Raw genomic sequence first — 17,545 nt, 5'->3', positions numbered from 1 at the left:
TTTTGTTGCACTGTGGGTTTTAATATGCGAGCAGAACAAATCTGAGGTAGATTTTAATTTACCACACTGGTTGCTTTTATCCCCTTTTATTAAAACTCAAATCATCTGCCGTTTTATAGGTCGGCGTCTTGTAATTGCTTCTATACACTATTATCAGGCACTCTTAAATCCACCACGCAGGACATTAACACAAGATGAGTCTGTCCCGTGTCTGACTTATACAACCACGGGAGGAGCTGTTTAATTAGGTTTTCTTATCCCATCGCGCCCAAGAATCTCAGGCATCAAGGTCAGGCTGGATCACATGTCGCCTGTTAATATTAGTTCAACACTTAGGACTCTTATGACACAAGTCTGCCACTTTGTCACGGCTCTCCCAGAAATCAGTTCTTCATGAGTCCATGCCTTTAAGAGGAACGCGCTAAAACGCTCCCATAATAATCCTATAGGGGCTCAGACGCGCGTCGCAATTGTGAGCTTATAGTGATTTGCCCTACTTTACGCTCTCCCTGGGTATTACTGTAATATTTCCATAGGGACCTCCAAATGTTGTGTTCAATAGTGACACTATCCTCCGTTAATCTGGGCTATATTTAATATTCCTACTGGGCTAAACAGCGTGTCTGTGAAGAGCAGAAATATCCAAACACTGGCATTTTCTGTGTCTTCACATGTCACAGTCACTGGCACTTTTCTCTTTTGGATTTAGTGGAATCTCATCTATTTCACAGTATTTAAAGCAGTCGCTGGTTGAAGGCGCTTGTTCTGTTTAAAAGTATGTTATAGAATACGGTTTATTTATTATAGTCTCTTGCTCCATTGGCTGAATAGTGTGTCTTTCAGGGCACGTTATTGCTGTGATTCAGTCTATCCTTTGTTGAATATATTACATTTGATTTATAAATTGCAGAAATATTATCAGTGAGATAGATGGAGATAGCGTTAATGCCAAAATTGACTTACATTTGGGTGCGAAATGTGGCTGAGTAATTTTTGAATTATTCCCGTCTCTATTTGCTAAATGTCCCAAACCTTTTCTCCTGATAAGGCACACAGAGAAATGTGTCTTTGCACTCATTGTTATGCTTGCCAATCACCAGTCTTTTACTGTGCTGCGGCTCCAGATTAGCTATGTTGGAAATGTCATTTTGTTCTCATCAGGGCTGGCGCAAAACCAGCAGTGTAACTGATGCGGTCAGTGATGAAGTCTCAATAAAATATTCTCAGTCCATTATCTCTTCTTATTGCCTGTTAGTTCTGCATGTCTTTGGCTTGTAGAGTATATGACATTGTAACACCAATCACTCTTCAACCTGATACTTCCACCACCTACATACTAAAATATGTATCTTTCTCTGCTCCCCAGCACCTATCTGTAATCTACTGCAGATGGGGCTCTGGAATTAGCTTGCAAAAACCTCTCTTATTCCTATCTTCAAAAGCCCATTTATCTCTAGCGGAAAGCTGATAAGAGACAGGCCTGCTTGGCAAATGTGATAAGAGGGTGAAAAATCCTCCAGCTATTTGTAATGTAAGAGTTCAGGCAGATCACAGCTGGGGAAGACATGACAAACCCAGCATCATGAGACTAATGCCTTGTGCCCCCTGAAGCCTGGATACGAGATAGAAGAAGAAATGGAGATTTATTCTGGATCTGTGCATGAACTCAGAAATGAAGGAGAAAAAAAAAAAAGCTAAAAAGACAGTCAAGAAAACAGCCAAGCATTTGGATGCAACACCATGTTCTCAGTAGTGACGACAGTGCCTAAAACCTCCAAATATTATCAGTCGGTATTGTAAAGTAATGCTTCAGGCTGCTGAGCTATTTTGAAGGGAGTGTTGTCAAGCTTTTAATATGCAACAATCTGTGAAATAAAATAGGAGAAATAAGGAAAAAATGTCAGTTAAATATACTGTTGATGCATTTAGGGTTAAATCTGTGCTTAGGGAGGAACATCTTCTAAAAGTATTGTAAATCCCAACTGGAACCTGTCTAAAATGTGGAGCTAATCCAAATTGGCTTAGACTCTGAGACTTAAGCTGCCCTCTGCAAGAAACTCCAAGAAATATGGAAGTGAGCTGTGTTGTAGAATCACAAAACAACATACTGCTGACCACTTCAGGTCAGCAGTGCTAGAATAGTACTCAAGACAGTGTTTTCCCCGTGTTTGCCTGGTGTTCCCGTCTGATTTACTGGACAGAGAGCAGGTTCAGCCCTGGTCCTTGAATATAGCCTCTCCACAACATTAAAACTGATGAATGTCTCCCCGGTGCTGAATCTGATTTCTGTCTGTCCGTGGACACAGCTTCACCCACGGTGCACGTTACATGTAGTATTAATTTCTTGGTGCAAATACAGTGATCATCGTAAAACTAGAAGGATACATGAACTGCGTTTGTTGTAATGTATGTGGCCTTTCACAAAATTCACTGCCAGGGAAGCAAGTAGTTCTCTCATTCACAGACTTATGGGCCACAGGAGATGTGGATTGTTCCGAGGACATGTCATTACTGTATAACAGATGACACATAGCATGTGATGTTATTCATACTTCAAGGACACTCCCCGAGCTCCACCACTTGTGGGTCCACAGTGGGAGATGGAGAATTTATGCTTGTCCCTGTGGCACTTGGATCTACGTCTTAATCCTGACAAGGGACTTGCCATAAAACACTCTCTACACCAAAAGCAGAGGGAGACTCAACAGAAGAGGAAGCCGCTGTGGAGCGAGGCGTTTGGCAGGCTTGTCTTTTAATGCAATCTGCAGAGATGTCTCTGGTTTTAACATTTAAGTTATAAATAACGCAAACGGCTGCACAAGGCTTGTGGCTGTAAAGGGACAGGGAGGTGTTGTCAAAACAAAATACATTTTTTCTCCCCATTTTATTGCATGGCTGAGCTGGCTGTGTTATTAACTGTGCCGGACAGCGGGGGATTTATGTGCAGGTCCAAATGGAAGTGACCAGTGACCTTTCCTGTGGCGTTAGCCAGCTCTCAAACTGCCAGACAATGGACTGCTTCGACAATGAGCCGCGGCTCTTTGTCCCTCATCTCTTCATAGGTGATGGTATTTCCTAAATGTGGGCATCTGCTCACTGAGAGACCTGAGGCTTGTGCCTCTGTTCATGTTTTTTCTCTCAAAAAAAAAAAAATCTCTCTCAGCTCCAAATGTCAACTGTGTGCTGCACAAAGCAGCCATCCAAGGTCTTTTGAATACCTCCAGGTGCTACCGAAAGTCATATGTCAGCCAGTCACTCAGTCAGTGGGTAATGTGTGTTTCATGCTCTTGGCTGAATGTGGTGAGCTCTTTGCAGAGGCTGCTGAGCAACACGGTGCCTGAGAGGCAGGGTGGAAGTGGAGCGGGTCACCGCGCTAGGCCACAGCGCTGTTACAGGCTTTCTCCTATGATGTTGTTATTGTTGACAAAGAAGTCCATCTTTACTTCAAACAGCTTCTAAATCCCATACATATTTCAAAAGCGCTCTCCCTTTAATCCCTCCAGTCCTTCTGCAATTATCCATTGACGGCAGCGCCTAGTGCAGTTCATGATCTAATAGAAGAAGGGGAGACAAACTAGAGGTCCTTTGATTCTCAGCTACTGAGCATCTCCTGCTCTCAGCCTGCTCATTGGGACCCATCTCAAGGAGAGGTGGAGACACTTGAGTGAATTCCCCCTCTTTTGAAGCTGCCGACCTAGGTCAACCTGTAATTCTGGCAGCTGGCCAGTTCCTCGCCTTCCCCTCATCTCTCTCTCTCCGTCTCCCCTCACGATTTCCAAACAGTGCTTCCCCAAGTGCAGGTCGTGTCTTTTGTTACCTTTATGAGGCGTAATTAAATGTGCACGGCGTGGCACAGTGTTTGAGCAGGAACCCCAGGCGTGCCATTAGCCAGATGTGGCTGCTCAATCCTTAATGATAGAGGAACAGAGGCGGAGGAGACGAGCCCAGGAGTCCTTCATCACGCCATCCCGAGGTGTCGTGTGGGCCTAATTGCCCCATCGTTTTGTGCACCATACGAGTCCCCATGACACCTAGCTTCATGCATTCATTATGTAGTCTCCCAGTGCTACTTCAGGCTGTGGTGTTCCATGTATAACCAGAGGTGGGTGGTACACTGCAGCTAGGCTTTTAGCCAGCAAGTATGATTCATGAGGGGAGATCTTAACACCTTTGTTTTGAACATTGCGCGCAAGAAGTGGGGTGATGTACTGTGCGATGCATTAACGGTTTACAGTGTCTGACTGGAGAGGGTTTCATTGTCATGCACTGTCATCATGTGTGACTGTGAGAGGGATAAAAGGCAAATTTCTATATGCAGCTGCTGTTAAACATCCCCAAAGTTGCATTCATACTTCTATTCAGTTTTGGCTGGATCATTAAGTGCAGAGGCTGTTGAGTTCTGTCAGTCCGTGTTCGAATGGTTGAGAATTGATGTGCATGTCCTTGGAAGTGGGGCCAACCAGCAGAGTTAAGAAGCCACTTTTCTAGAAAACAACCTGCTTGTCTGTCTCTGCCTGGGGCTTTGGGAGTGCTAAGGGATCAGACTGACAAACGCTGACTGATCGGCTCACATTCACACAGCGTTTCCTTCCAGCCTTGCCTGGGATCTTACCATTGAAAGTTCTCATATTTCCTCCTAAGCCCTTTCACTCGCAGTGCATTAAAGCCCCACATCCCACTCCACCCCTCTCCCCATCTTTTAATCCAGCCCGCGTGTTTTTCCCCCTTAGTAAGCAGATTTGAGTCGGGAGCTTTAATTAGATGCGTCTTCTCCAGGATGCGGATGTGTCGGGTGGTCCGTGCACAGCCTGGGGAGCGTTGGGTGGAAATGGGCCTACATGCCAAACATACGGCACCCTTGCTGGAAAGCAGGCCCCTTCGTTAGTGAGGAACTGACGAGCTGCCGCTCACATTTGGGTAATTAACACCGCCACAGATTGTGGAACAGCTGTGCAATTTAGCACTGTGGCAACACCAGCGAGTCAAGAGAGACTCTGCAAACAGAGGACGGCTATGAAGTAGATTCATAGAGCACCTCGCTCAGGCCTCATCCAATCCCTCTCCAGTGACCAAACATAACGCATATCCTCAGCTACTTGGCAGAACGGCATGACAAATTATTAAATTCACACTATTTAAGGGAATTTCAGATGATGAATACTTAAGCAAAACAACAGAAAACTATTATTATAATGTGGATGCTCACAGACCGTATGTGCTCATAAAAGACACTTTTTTTGAAAGGAGAAACAGTTGAGACTTTTTGTTGTCCATCTGCAGTCACTGTGTTACAACACCTTTCTTAAAGTCATGGCCATGCGGAACAACTTAGATCCAGCGTGGCTGCATCTAAGTTCTGTTTCCATGGACAATTTACAGCAAGGTTTTGGGGCTAGTCATCAGCCTTGTCTACAGTTGTAGAGAATAGATGGATCATGTGTAAAAAAAAACCTCTGCACTTTCTCTCCATGTAATTTAAGTTGCTTTTCATCTTTCTTTTCCTGGCAGTGCGTGGCTTGCCCCCACAAAACCAAATTATATGTGAGAAGTAATTAAAGCATCATGGTCTCCTTTTTGTTTCTTTTTGATTATAGTTAATGCGTACCATTCCGTCCTCCACTTTTATTCGCCTTGTTTTTTATCCCCACTGATCCGCAACATCTGGTTTTGGGTTTAACTGTCGGGGAGTGGTGAGAGTGTGGGGGGAAAAATGCTGGTACACATGCAGTTTAAGCTCGAGTATTTCTCTGCTGGCTTCTACCTGATAATTACTGCAAAAACACAAACATCCTGGGATATTTGGCTTTCTGTCAAGTTGTGAGCATTTTACAGTGACAGCCCAAAGACAGTAATTTGCAGAGTAATGCAGGGAACTTGTCTATATATGATTAAGGCCAGTATGCATTTGTGTCACGTTAGATAAAGTCAGATTTCCAAACAATAGGTTTTTTACAGCTATAGCAAAGTCGCAATATGGAGCTGTGTCGTTAAGTGTGAGTCTTGTGGGCTTGAGCCTTGTTGCCTCTCGTCTCTCCTCTCCTCTCTCTGGCCTATCAAGTGTCAGTGACAGTGACATGCCCAGGGCTGTCAGCAGGCCATGTCCTGGCTCCGTGCTCCGTCAGAGAGTGAATGGAGAGAGCCCAGGGAACTTGTTAAATTTCTGCTAAGCTAGGCTATGCTGACTTTGACAAGAGACATTTCCTTCCAATCTCCTCAGGTCCTCTGCCGCCATCATCAACCACAACTCAGCGAGTGAACAGGGCAACGGAGACAATGCAACAATAATAATGTGAAAAATGTCTATCTGCAGTAATGCCAGGTGAAGGCAAACGGACAGGCAGGCAGCCAGCCTCTGCAATGTATTCTGGGCGGCTGGGCCAAGCCCCAGCGGGGTTGTCATTTATTTATCTATCTGCAGTGTCTTGAGAGGTGAGGTGAGGAGAGGAGAGATGGCAGAGGCTTCGCTCTACCAGAGGGGGCTGGCCCACGCTTGAGAGATAGGAAATATAATTGGGCTGCTCTCACTCTTGGCTATGGCACCAATCAGACATTTCTTCCTCCCCCTCTCACCCACCCCTGTTGCTTGCAGACATAGCTGAGGAGATGAGGCAGTGCTGGCCTTTCAGGCCCTGAGCAGGGACAACCCCAAACAAGACTTGTCACTTGTGCTTACAGTGGCATTTATTTGATCGGAGGAGGTTTTTCTTCTTTCCTCCCCCCAGCCCTTTCCTCTGCATTCTGCCACTGCCTCTCTCTTTGGCCTGAGTTGTAATGCTGGAAACCTGAATGCAGCTTGGCTGAGGCTACCCATGACTACTGCTGTGCAAGGCAAATGACTTTGCTGTGAGGGACAGGCCACCTGTTAGTGACAGGGTGTGGGCTGAGCTGACAGAACAAGTGTAACTGTCAGAGAAGCAGGTTGAAGTGTTTCCCAGCAGGAGGTAGAGGGAGACCGGGGAGCTGTTTCCACTGGCCCATCACCACCACACTGGCCCACACATGCACCCTGCATTCTCCTACTGTGACCCAGTACTGTGGGAGCACCGCTATGCTAGCACCAACAGCTGAAAGTAGAATTTGTCGGTTGTGTAGGTAGAGTGCTGAAGCCTGTAAGCACATCTGTTTCAGCTACTCTAATTGTGTATGGAGGTATTGATCTGTGGTAGGTGCAAGGGCACTGTACCAGAAGTTCTTGCCTCCCCGCACTGGCATCCCGCCAAGGTCCTGTCAATCTTGGATGTGGGTGACGGCCTGGGCGGGGATCTGAGTATTCAGAGAGCCATTACAGGGGTGCAGCGAGGCGTACTCAGTCTCCAGTTACACGTTGGTGTGTGGCATGGGGTGGGATGCCATGCAGGTTCACAAGGCCAGCTGGGCGGCCCCTGCTGCAGTGCACCTGAGCATGTTTAAAAAACAGTAACAACAGTAATAGTGAACAGGGCTGGTAAAATGTGGGCCCCTGTTCCTCTGTCAATGGCTTTGATGCTTTCACTGATTGTGCTCCAACCAGTATGCTGGAAACTAGCAAGAATAGACTGAATAAGGCATGACTTGAGCTAACACCCCACATCCTTCATCACCCTAGTGTGCAAGCCTCACAGTTTTAAACACTGGATTAAACCCTCTTATCTCAACTAAATCCTTAATTGTACTGACAGAAAAAGTGTAAGGAAAAGATACTCTTGACAGTTTCTCCCATGAACACAACATAACAGGTCATCTGACTTCTACTGGCTATAATGCTCACCTTCTTCATTTGGAACTCTGTGTACTGTGGCCTCTACTGTCCAACCACACACATCTTTACCACTGACAGATATGAAATGCAAACACTTTTTTTTTTCCTTCTCTGCTGGATGAATAGCATGCAGTATAAAGGCCCTGGAGCCTGGACCAGCTAATCCAAAGATTCTCTCAAATGTGAGAAAAGGCTGCTTGAGCACACAAGCTGCTGCCTTGACTTCATTTGTTTGCATATCTCTTATTCAAATACAGACAGGAGCCACCTGAGCCAGGCTGAATGTTTCTGGATGTGCAGATGTTGAAATGAAGTTCAAGGAAATTGAGGTTGCCGTAGAAGGACAAGTGCAAGTTTTTAAATGACACAGCTAATTAAACCTCTCATCAACATGACTTAGACAGTCAGAGGCCGGAGCCGGCATCCTTTTAGAAATGTACACAACTCAACATTTAGGAGGTATTTTAAGGGTGTAATTATCAGGTTTGTTTTATTGACAGGAAACTGGTTTGTTAAGGCGATCCAGTGCTGTGGTAATGAGCTGTTTAACCTCACTACTCTGCAACGAAAAAAGAGAAAATCAATCCAATGCATTATGTACACACTCCAACATTGTCACCAGAGCAACATACTGGAAGTGAAAATGAGTGGCCCCTGCATGTGACTTGGCGTCCTTTTTTCTCATTTAGTCCGCTCATACTCCCAAGGAAAACAAAGCTTTTAACAAGCGCTAAGATATTCATTGTTGCCATCACGAACAAGCCCAGAAAAGGGTATTAGTGCTCCAGGGAATATTCTCTGCCTGTTGTTTTTTCTTTCCACTTGAATAATTTACGGAGTTGCATGTAAGACAAAGTTGCGTTCACTTGCTTCATTATATTTTAATCCAGAGCAAATGATCCTGTGCATACACTTGGCATGGCCAACAACTTTTAATCGTCCTCTCTGCTGTGATTACTCATAAATCTGCTCCAGCAATGCAAACACATCAAATATATCCTCCTCACCCCGCCTTTCTCTTCTGTCCAGGGATTTGTGTTCAGAGGGATGCCGGATCAAATTCCTCCACAGGTGTTATGTTATTATCAGATATAACAGCCGTTCACCAGGGCTCATGAAAGAAGCTGAGCTCGCAGAATAGACAATTACTGTACAACACGTGAATTTGTTATTATGGTACAATTATTGGAAATGTCGCTTGCTATGAGTGTGCCATGATGATCTGAACTCAAGTCAAGTATAGACGAGCTGTCATCACTGTACGTGACACTAGAAGTCAATGCAGTTCATAGCTATTTCCCATGCAGTTGCAGCAGTGACTGATCATTGTAACTGAAAACCACTAGTAACATGGCCGTTGTCAAGGTCAGGTCACAGTGTGGTGTGCTAGAATGATGTTACACAGTAAGTGTGAAGTCTAAAGCCATAAGCTCTCTCACAAGGTCTCTGCAGTTGTCGTGTTGGCGTTAAACTAGCTCGCGCTGGACTCCCTAGAGGTGCACAGTTAGCTCAGCACCCCTTCCATCACCTCCTCCCGTACAGAGCAAACCTCCTGGCATATCCCACTGATATGTCATCATGATTATTTATACACTCACACCCACCCCACATTAAGCCACACATCTGGACAGTCAGTGACAGAAGAGCTCTATGCCATATCACCATAGAGGTGTGTGTGTGTGTGTGTGGGTGGGAGGGGGGTCGTAGCTCAGTTTAGAGTCAAAACCCTGTCACGTATTGAAGTAGAGAAATAAAGATGTCAGTGAAAGGGCGACATCGAAGTCTAAAGGATGCACTGGTGTGACGAAGCAGTGGGCGTGCTGTGGACAGCTGGGGTCCACGTTCTATATTAAATTCCGTCTGTAACCTCGGAACACAACACACTCAACCCACGAACAGAGCGGAGCTCAGCAGCAGCTTATATCCAGCAGGTAGAAAATACAAAAAAAAAAAAAAAAAAAAAACATGTCCGCTTTTCTTCCAATAGCAATCTCACCCCTGTGTTTGGTAATGAAATGAAAGTCTGTCCATTGTAAACAGCTCCTTATGCTGGAAACAGTGACCTCCAACAGCCACCACTGCCAGTCTCCCCCTTTTATAAGGGCAGCTGAGCAGTGGAGGTATTTCTAAAGGTGACTTCCTGGGCGTTGGGTGTCCTGTCCAACCCTGCAGTGAGGCCTCGGGGAGAAGCTTGGGTTGCAGCTGCCAGAAACCTGAGGCCTGATGTCTGCATCAAAAGTAAATTCCACTTAACGTGCTACATCCCTTTCCAACATGACCTGGGGGCTTTGGAGGTCTGACGCTCCTTTATATAGTGCATACCGTGTTTGTTTGTGCTAGCACTGTGGATAGTGTGCCTTAAAGTGGCAACGGGATGGTGGCGTGAGACCAAGGAGACATTTGGCAATTGCTGCCAGTCTCCCCTGCTCCATTTCGTTTTCCACTCCCCCACTCGCCACCTCCTGCCCCAATCCCCATTCCTTTGTGGGGCAAGTGGCTCTATTGATCCTGAGCCTCAGCCTGGCTGACTTTTGTGGTTCCAGCAGACACATGAGAAAGATGCTGAGATGAATTCCTGAATTCTCCTTTGCCTCATTTCACCTGCTGTTGTAGTTAAGGAGAGACGCTGTTACTTAAACCGGCATCAACGACTTCACACCCCCCCATCGCACCGATAAACTGTGAGCTCAGCAGAGAGCCCAAGCTGAAAGGTCAGGGATCACGGGCATCTAGTGTGTGCATGGTGTAGGGTTCAGGAGTCTGTGGGATGCGGAATGACCGGTGTGGAGGCTGGTGTTCTGCCTGGATCACCCATAGTTGTCTGAACCCACAGTCAGCCCTTAACTCCCACTAGCATTAGAACAATATTTATTTGTGTTAGAGGGGAGGTGATTCATATTACTCAAAAATCACTGGCATAGTACGGGTGAGATCTGCCTCTTGCTGCGCATTTTTTCCTCTCATTAAAGGTGTCCGTGCCCAGAGGAGCAAACCAATGCCTACCACACATTTCCATGTGGTGCCAGCTCTGCCTTTTCGTCTCTTTGTGTGCTGTCTTTCACTGCAGAAGATATTCGCTGTGTGTGGGTTGAGGCAAGAGAAAGGGTCACAGCTTTTTTATCGCTGCATTATTTAAGATCCTGTCGAGTTTGTTTTTTTTTTTTTTTTTTCCCCCTCTTAGCAAATTCATCCAAGTCAAAAGCGCAGTACAAGCTTAAGAGAGAGGAAGAAAGGAAGAATGCAACTTGTGTAGCCTGAGGTGGGCTGTGACTCACCTAGACATTGTTCAGATGGAGTGAAGAGAAAACAAGTTCAATCGGAGTTTCTATTGAGCTGTGCTTAAAGCCACCTTTCTCTTAACAAGCTGCAGTGAGAGGTGGTTTGCCTACCAAGCTTGCCTGCAGCTCTCCGCAGGGCGATTATGTCACGGCGGGCCAGTCAGAATGATGTGTATCTCTCTGTTAGAAGGCAGCTCTACTGCAGCAAAGGCTCTGACTAGGAATATTATTATTATCTCCTCCAGGATCCTCTCCACAGCAACAACGGTGCCGCATTGTGAGAGCTCTGGAGAAAGCTGTTTTTGAAATAATCCGCCTGTCTGTTATCCTGCCTCTCAGACAATAACATCCTGAAAGGCTTTTTTTACTTTCCACCACCCACACTGACAATGGGGTAAAGGCTTTACAACAAAAGGATGATGTGGATATGGGGACAGTGAGTTTCCGTGACCCATCCTATCATACCTCCTCGCGGCAGCCCCGAGGGAGCCGGGATTTGGTTGTGGCTGTTGACCAGCCAATCAGGGAGCAGCGAGCCATGTCTTAAAGGGCTATCTGCCATCTCGGAAGCCTGGAGAGCCAGAAGAAGCCACCGGTGCTCTGATCTATATCAGGGCCAGAGAGTAATGACGAACAGCCCCCTGATTCCACTGGGAGATTACCTGCGGTTCTTATCGCTGCCAGCACACATTTTGACATTAAAAAATAAAGGAGGCCACGCCCTTTCCAGAGTCAGCTGTGCCGTGCCGATCGGAGCCACTGCCATCTCCTGCTTCTGTTTTTCCCTCTCCCGCTTCCTTTATCTCTGTCCTTCTCCCTCTTTCCCCATTTCCATGGTCTCAGGCAGGACTTAATCAAACTACAATGTTTGTGCCACAACTGACCGTTATCTCACCCTAAAAGAGATACTATTAACTCCCTCTCCCGGTGCCCCCCACCTCCCCGAAGCCTGACAAGGGATGAGAGCCACGCATGCTTTTAAACCACTGAGCTCAGATCTGGTGTTGCATTAATTGAGTTAAATGGATTGCGATGGTCGAGATGATTTGTCTGTCGGCGTTTATTGCTACAATTTAGACTGTGCCTCATTGCATTATGCCACTTAATGAGAGCCCTTCGCAGTCATTTTGTCTCTGCTGGTATTAACATGCACAGGTTCACTTCACAGGAGAAAGTGGGAATGTGCCGGCCCTAATTTCCTGCAAAATTTAGTTGATAATCAACTGATAGCACTTGCTCTGGCTCTGTCGTTGACGTTTTCTAAATGGGATTTCTTTACTCTTTTTTTTTTAATTCCATACCTGTTTCTCCTGTCCTTTTTGTAACTGTAATCTGTGAGGTTGAAATTGTGATTTTCGACCTCCTCCATCTTTACACCCCGCGTGCCAGCTCACCTCCATCCTTCATCCCGGCCCTTGCAGGGAGTTTGAGGCGGTCTGGATCCTCTCCGGTGAAATATGCCTTGTCCTTTTTCCTTCATTTCTCCTTATCTGGTTAGTGCTGGCTGTGGGCCTGCTGAGGCGTTGATTTGTGACCCTCTCTGTCTGCAGCAGCGAGAGACTTTAATGCAATGCGTGCCTCTGCCCTTCTCCCTACTGATGAAACAGGCCCCTGCATTCCCCTGATAGACTGCTAATTTGTATACTAAACTGACAGGCAGCCGTGATAAGGGCTAGCAACTGCTGCACAGCCAGGGGAGGGGGGAGAGGTGGTGTGGGGTGCGGTAAGCGAGACGAAGGGTAATATTTTACACAAAGCTCAAGCCCCCCTGCTCCTCTCTCGGCATTCATTTCCCTGCGTCTGTTGCTAGGGGGAGAGAGAGCAGGAGTTGTCAGCCTCTGTCGTACACACACACATACACGCACGCATTATACGTGCCTATGAAAATGGCACTCGGCGCTAAGTATAAAGAGGTTTGTGTGTGTTTTGGGTGCGTGCAAGGAAAGACCACTCCATTCTACACGGTCACTATGGAATTCATTATCATCTTAATGATGCTCCAGTTGAGGCGAGTAACTGTTGGTTGACAGTTGCGTGGGAGGTTTCTTCTCTCTTTTCCGTTCATGCTGTATATCCCATCGTGCTCGCTGGGGGTTTGCAGTCTTGCTGGCCCACACCTGTTCTGACAAGCAGGCGGTGGTGGCAGTGGTGGGTGGGAATTGGAGGTAAGGTAGACGCTGCCTGTTCCCTGCCCTGGGAATGCGTAGCAGTGCTGCGGCTTATAATAAACGACCGCTCGGGAGGTCATTAAGTTTCTGGAACGGTGCGAGGACAAATGCAGGGGAGATAATTAATTTGGTGTCTCCCATTGCAGCCTGGGAGCTGTAGGCCCACTGTTCACGGCTAATGCAGCATTTATTCTTAAAGTAGCAGCGGACGTCTGGGATGAAAGGGTGGCAGTGGTTGAGGGCCCTGAGTGGGTGCTGATAGAAGCGTTTATCAAAGCACCGAGCTACTCCCACATGAATAGAGGAAAATCAAGCCCCTGCTAAAGCTTGACTGATAGGTGTTTTTACCATGTCAGTACTGATAAGCTTCTTTATGTCAGTGTTCAGGATCATTGTGTGAGCTTAAAACTGTCTTTTCTACACAGAAAACACGAATCATAAATCAGAATGTGACATTAGAATCATTCAAGGGTTTCCTTAAGACAACCACTGTTACTTTAGTCAGTTCAACAATAATTATGTACAAGAACAAACGGCATCATCTTCATCACAGTGGAGCTGGTTTGAAAGAGTTTTGCTCGAAAGAAAAAATACGTCGCTCCAACCCTGAAAAGAGAGGGAACATTGGACTTCAGGTGACAGTAAATGTAAAATTGGACGAGGGGGCAGTGAAGGAAGAAGGTGATGGTGATGAAACACCACGCAGGGAAGCAAATTAACAGTGTGTTTGTGGGTGTGTGTGTGTGTGTGTGCGTGTGTTGAGTGTGGATCTGTGGACAGACAGGTTTGGCCAGGGTAATTGAGAGCCCGATCGCCCATGCCAGGATATGTGCCCTCTCGCCCGCTTCCCTTCTCCTCTTTCTCACTCTCTCTAGGTTTTTTTTTTTTCTTCCTTTCATGCTACCTGATAAGTCTCTTAGTGCCATGTCCTGTCGCATCAATACAGCTCAGAGTAGCCGTGCACAGGCCGTTCGACTCACTCATGACGCATGCACAACAATGAGCTCTGTTTGTTTCCTTTGCTTTATTGGCCATGATCATAGCGTAGGACAACACGCTTCGAGCTGCAGCTGCACGGAGGGGAGTTCAGTTGATTTTCATCTGCTTGTATGTGTCATTTTGTATGATTGATCATCCTTTGGTCTGCCCGTTAAATTGGTTTTGATATTGAGTTGCCGTTGCTTTTAGTTTCTTTTCAAGGAGCAAAATGTCATTTAGGAAATTTATTGGCTCGTTTTCGGTTTGTGGTATTTAAGCGTTAAGATTAGCCACCTTAACAGTCGGCCTACAGCAGTCTGTCAAGAACTTACATGCGCCAAATGACTGAGAGCTAAATTGTAATTACAGTCTTTGCAGGCATGAGCCCACAACAAAGCCTTTTGACAGGTTTCTTTGTTTTCTCGCTACAGCTGTTGTGATAGCGCTGCCAGCCTGTGTAAAAATTATCTCTACCAGGGAGGGGAAGGGCTTTACCTGCTTTGATGGGATGGGGGGAAACCTGATTAGGTTTTATTTAGTCTGGGTTTACCTAACCTCTGGCTGCAAGATTTCTTCCTGTTTGGAGATAATTTGCTCAGCTCCAAGGAATGCAGGCCAGGCAATAGGAGCTCCCAGATCAAAGGTAGATGGACGGCCTGGGGATCGTTTGATATAAAGCAGGGGGCCTGGTGGGTGTGGGGTTATGGGGAGAGAAATTGGTCTCTCAGCAGTCTTTACTAAATGAGGTTAATTGAATCTGGGTAATTGCTGACCTTCCTGTCTCGGTGAAATCACAGCCTTAACTGATCAATGCCTTTCATAAATTTATGCCTGAAGGTCATTCAGTTGATTATACCGCCCTCCCTCGCCGCCTGCATCGCCTCGTTCAGTCGGCCCATTGTGCTTAAATTAAGCAGGGAAGCGTTGAAAAAAAAAAAAGTGCAATTAAGCTTGTCTCAGATTTACCAAATTAATTAGCTTGCTGTGTTGTTAAGTAAAAGCGATGTGGACATGGAAAATTTGCAAAGATTTTTTTTCCCCCCCTTGCTTCTTTGCTGTGACAGCAAATGCAATTTCGCCTCGCAGTAAATGTCTCACTTATTGCTAGCGAGGGTTTCTGCCTCTCTGCTCTCCCTCTGCGGCTCTGCTATTATCTAGAGATTTATGCAGCCAATAAGTCATCGGTGTTCAGGGAAGTTGGGGACTTTTTAAAACAAACAGCAGTGTAATTTGTAATTTGGCATTCCCTAAATCTGGGAATTATGGTTCTGCGTGTGGCTCTTCAGGGAGTTAGCAGTCTGATGGTGGGTTTACTGGCCCGGCTCCCTCCCTGGCCTCCTCCTTTTTCTTTCTCCCCCTCATTCCTTTTACGCCTGCCGAGGAAACGGAAGGATTTCACAGCTGCTGAGAGCTGGGCCCCGGCTGGGCCCTATGACCTCCCTCTTGCTTTTTTCCCCCTCCCTCAGTCTCACTCCCTTTTTTCTCTCTCTCTCCAGCAGCCTCTTTCCTCAGGGAGCTCTTGTGTGGCTCAGAGGAAGCTGAATCATAAAGCATGGCTAATGAATAGAATAGGGAAGGAAAGCTGAGGCCTGCTGACGGCCCTCCAGAGAGGAGGCCAGGCCCCTGAAGCCCCAGGCTCAGATAGCAGACGGCCCCCTCAAAGGTCAGGCTTCCTGCGGCCCGCTCCAAGGGCTTTTGGCTTCCAGGCAATGTGGCTTGAATTCCCCCCCTCCTTTTTTTTTTTTTTTTTAAATGGTTAAATTTCCCTATTTCCTTTGGAAAACCTGGCCTTTGCTCCTCTTTTTTTTTTTCTTTTGTCTGTCTCTTTTTCTCTCTATATATTTTCCCTCTGTCTCGTCTTTCCCTCTCTGTTTTTAATGGCAGCCGGAGCTGCCTCAACAAAGAGAGTGTGAAGAATTTGTTATACATGACCTCTGCACACCACAACCGCAGGCAGCTCAGACTGCCGGCAGCACAGCCCCGTGAAAAAATGTCAACTTGACCAGCGAAACCCAGAAAGTTCTACAAAAACAACAGCTAGCCAAATCAGGGCTCTGCTTTGACATGCCTTTTTAAGAAGTGTTTTTGTAAGCCGGCCTTGTAATTGTGGATTATACAACTGACTCATGCGGACTTGGCAGGTGCAAAACACAGCATTAAAACCTAAATATTGGTTGTTGATGTTACTTGGAATATGTTAGGAATATAAAACGGCTCACTGTGCTCTCAGAGTGGCCAGAATAGGAATAAAGGGAAGTAGGTCGTCTTGGCGAATGGTAAACACAGCATTTTCTGTTCTCCTTCTCGGGAACGTTATGTCTGCCATGCTCTCTGGATAACCACTCTGGTCATAAGAATTGTTTTAACAGTTACAGTGAGTTATGACATGACCTACCCTGTCTTTTTTTGCTTTTGTGACCCCGTGCCACACTAAGCAAGTCCCTGAGCCAGCTCCCGTGTCCATTTGACAAGCTTCATTTCATTCTGAGCCCATATTTTTCTTCCAGGGCCTCCGGGGCCGTGATTCAAGGCTGAGGTTGTGCTGCTGCAGCGCTGAGGCTTGGTACTGGAGCGTTTAATGTCGTCCAAAGCTAACAAAGAGCCTGTGTTGTAGCCTGGCGCCCTGGTTCTGGGAGACTGAAAGAGGGCAATGCACAAAACTCTGTCTTGCCTCTATAGTCTGCTGTAAGAGGAAACAGGAAACAACTCCATTCAGCTGAGTGTTGGCCCTCCTTTAAATGTCCTGCTTATCAAGACAAAACTGAAGAGGTGTTATTGACCTCTTCTTACATTTGCATCAGGTTATTGAACTTCTTCAAACACACTGGTTGGCCAGTCTTTCTATAAATGCTGTAGTTGTTCAATCTCACATCGTCGCAGTAGCTGAAGGCCATCGCTACAAACGACACTGGTGAGGAATCATGTTGTTGGCATGATTCAAATTGAAAAGCTCAAGTCTGTTAATTCCGACTCTGAGAGCAAATGTATCATCAGAAGCTTTAATATGTAACATTTCTACATTAAAATGCCTAAAAATGGCCGGACCTGTGAGAAGCACGTGATATTATTCAAGGTGACTGTGTGTTTAATTTTATCACCTGTCAGCGGCGTCATATACCTCTCTAGTTGCTATAACTTGCGGGGAGACACGCAGTACACCAGGTGATACTTCAGAGAGCGAGGAAGGAAGTCGGTAAATGTGACAGTGAATCAAACTTTGATACATCACCTCATGGTAAACATTTGTCACGTAACGTAGATTTCCATTGTCAGAGGTGGATGTTTAGCAATTAAAACAACAACTCCCATGATCCCATGTTGCCTCACAAGGTCATCAAGCTACATCTTTTGTTCCTGCTTTGATTGAGAGACCCCTGGGGGCA

General features: G+C 46.2%; 1 protein-coding gene across 10 annotated transcripts in view; it reads left to right on the top strand.

The window, feature by feature from the left end:
• fbrsl1 (fibrosin-like 1) overlaps window positions 1-17,545 on the top strand; it is a 268,866-nt gene that overhangs the window by 213,997 nt on the left and 37,324 nt on the right. The gene's annotated exons all lie outside the window — the stretch shown is intronic.

Source organism: Chaetodon auriga, chromosome 5, assembly GCF_051107435.1.
Source record: "Chaetodon auriga isolate fChaAug3 chromosome 5, fChaAug3.hap1, whole genome shotgun sequence".
Taxonomy (NCBI): domain Eukaryota; kingdom Metazoa; phylum Chordata; class Actinopteri; order Chaetodontiformes; family Chaetodontidae; genus Chaetodon; species Chaetodon auriga.
This window is presented reverse-complemented; position numbering and strand designations above follow the sequence as displayed.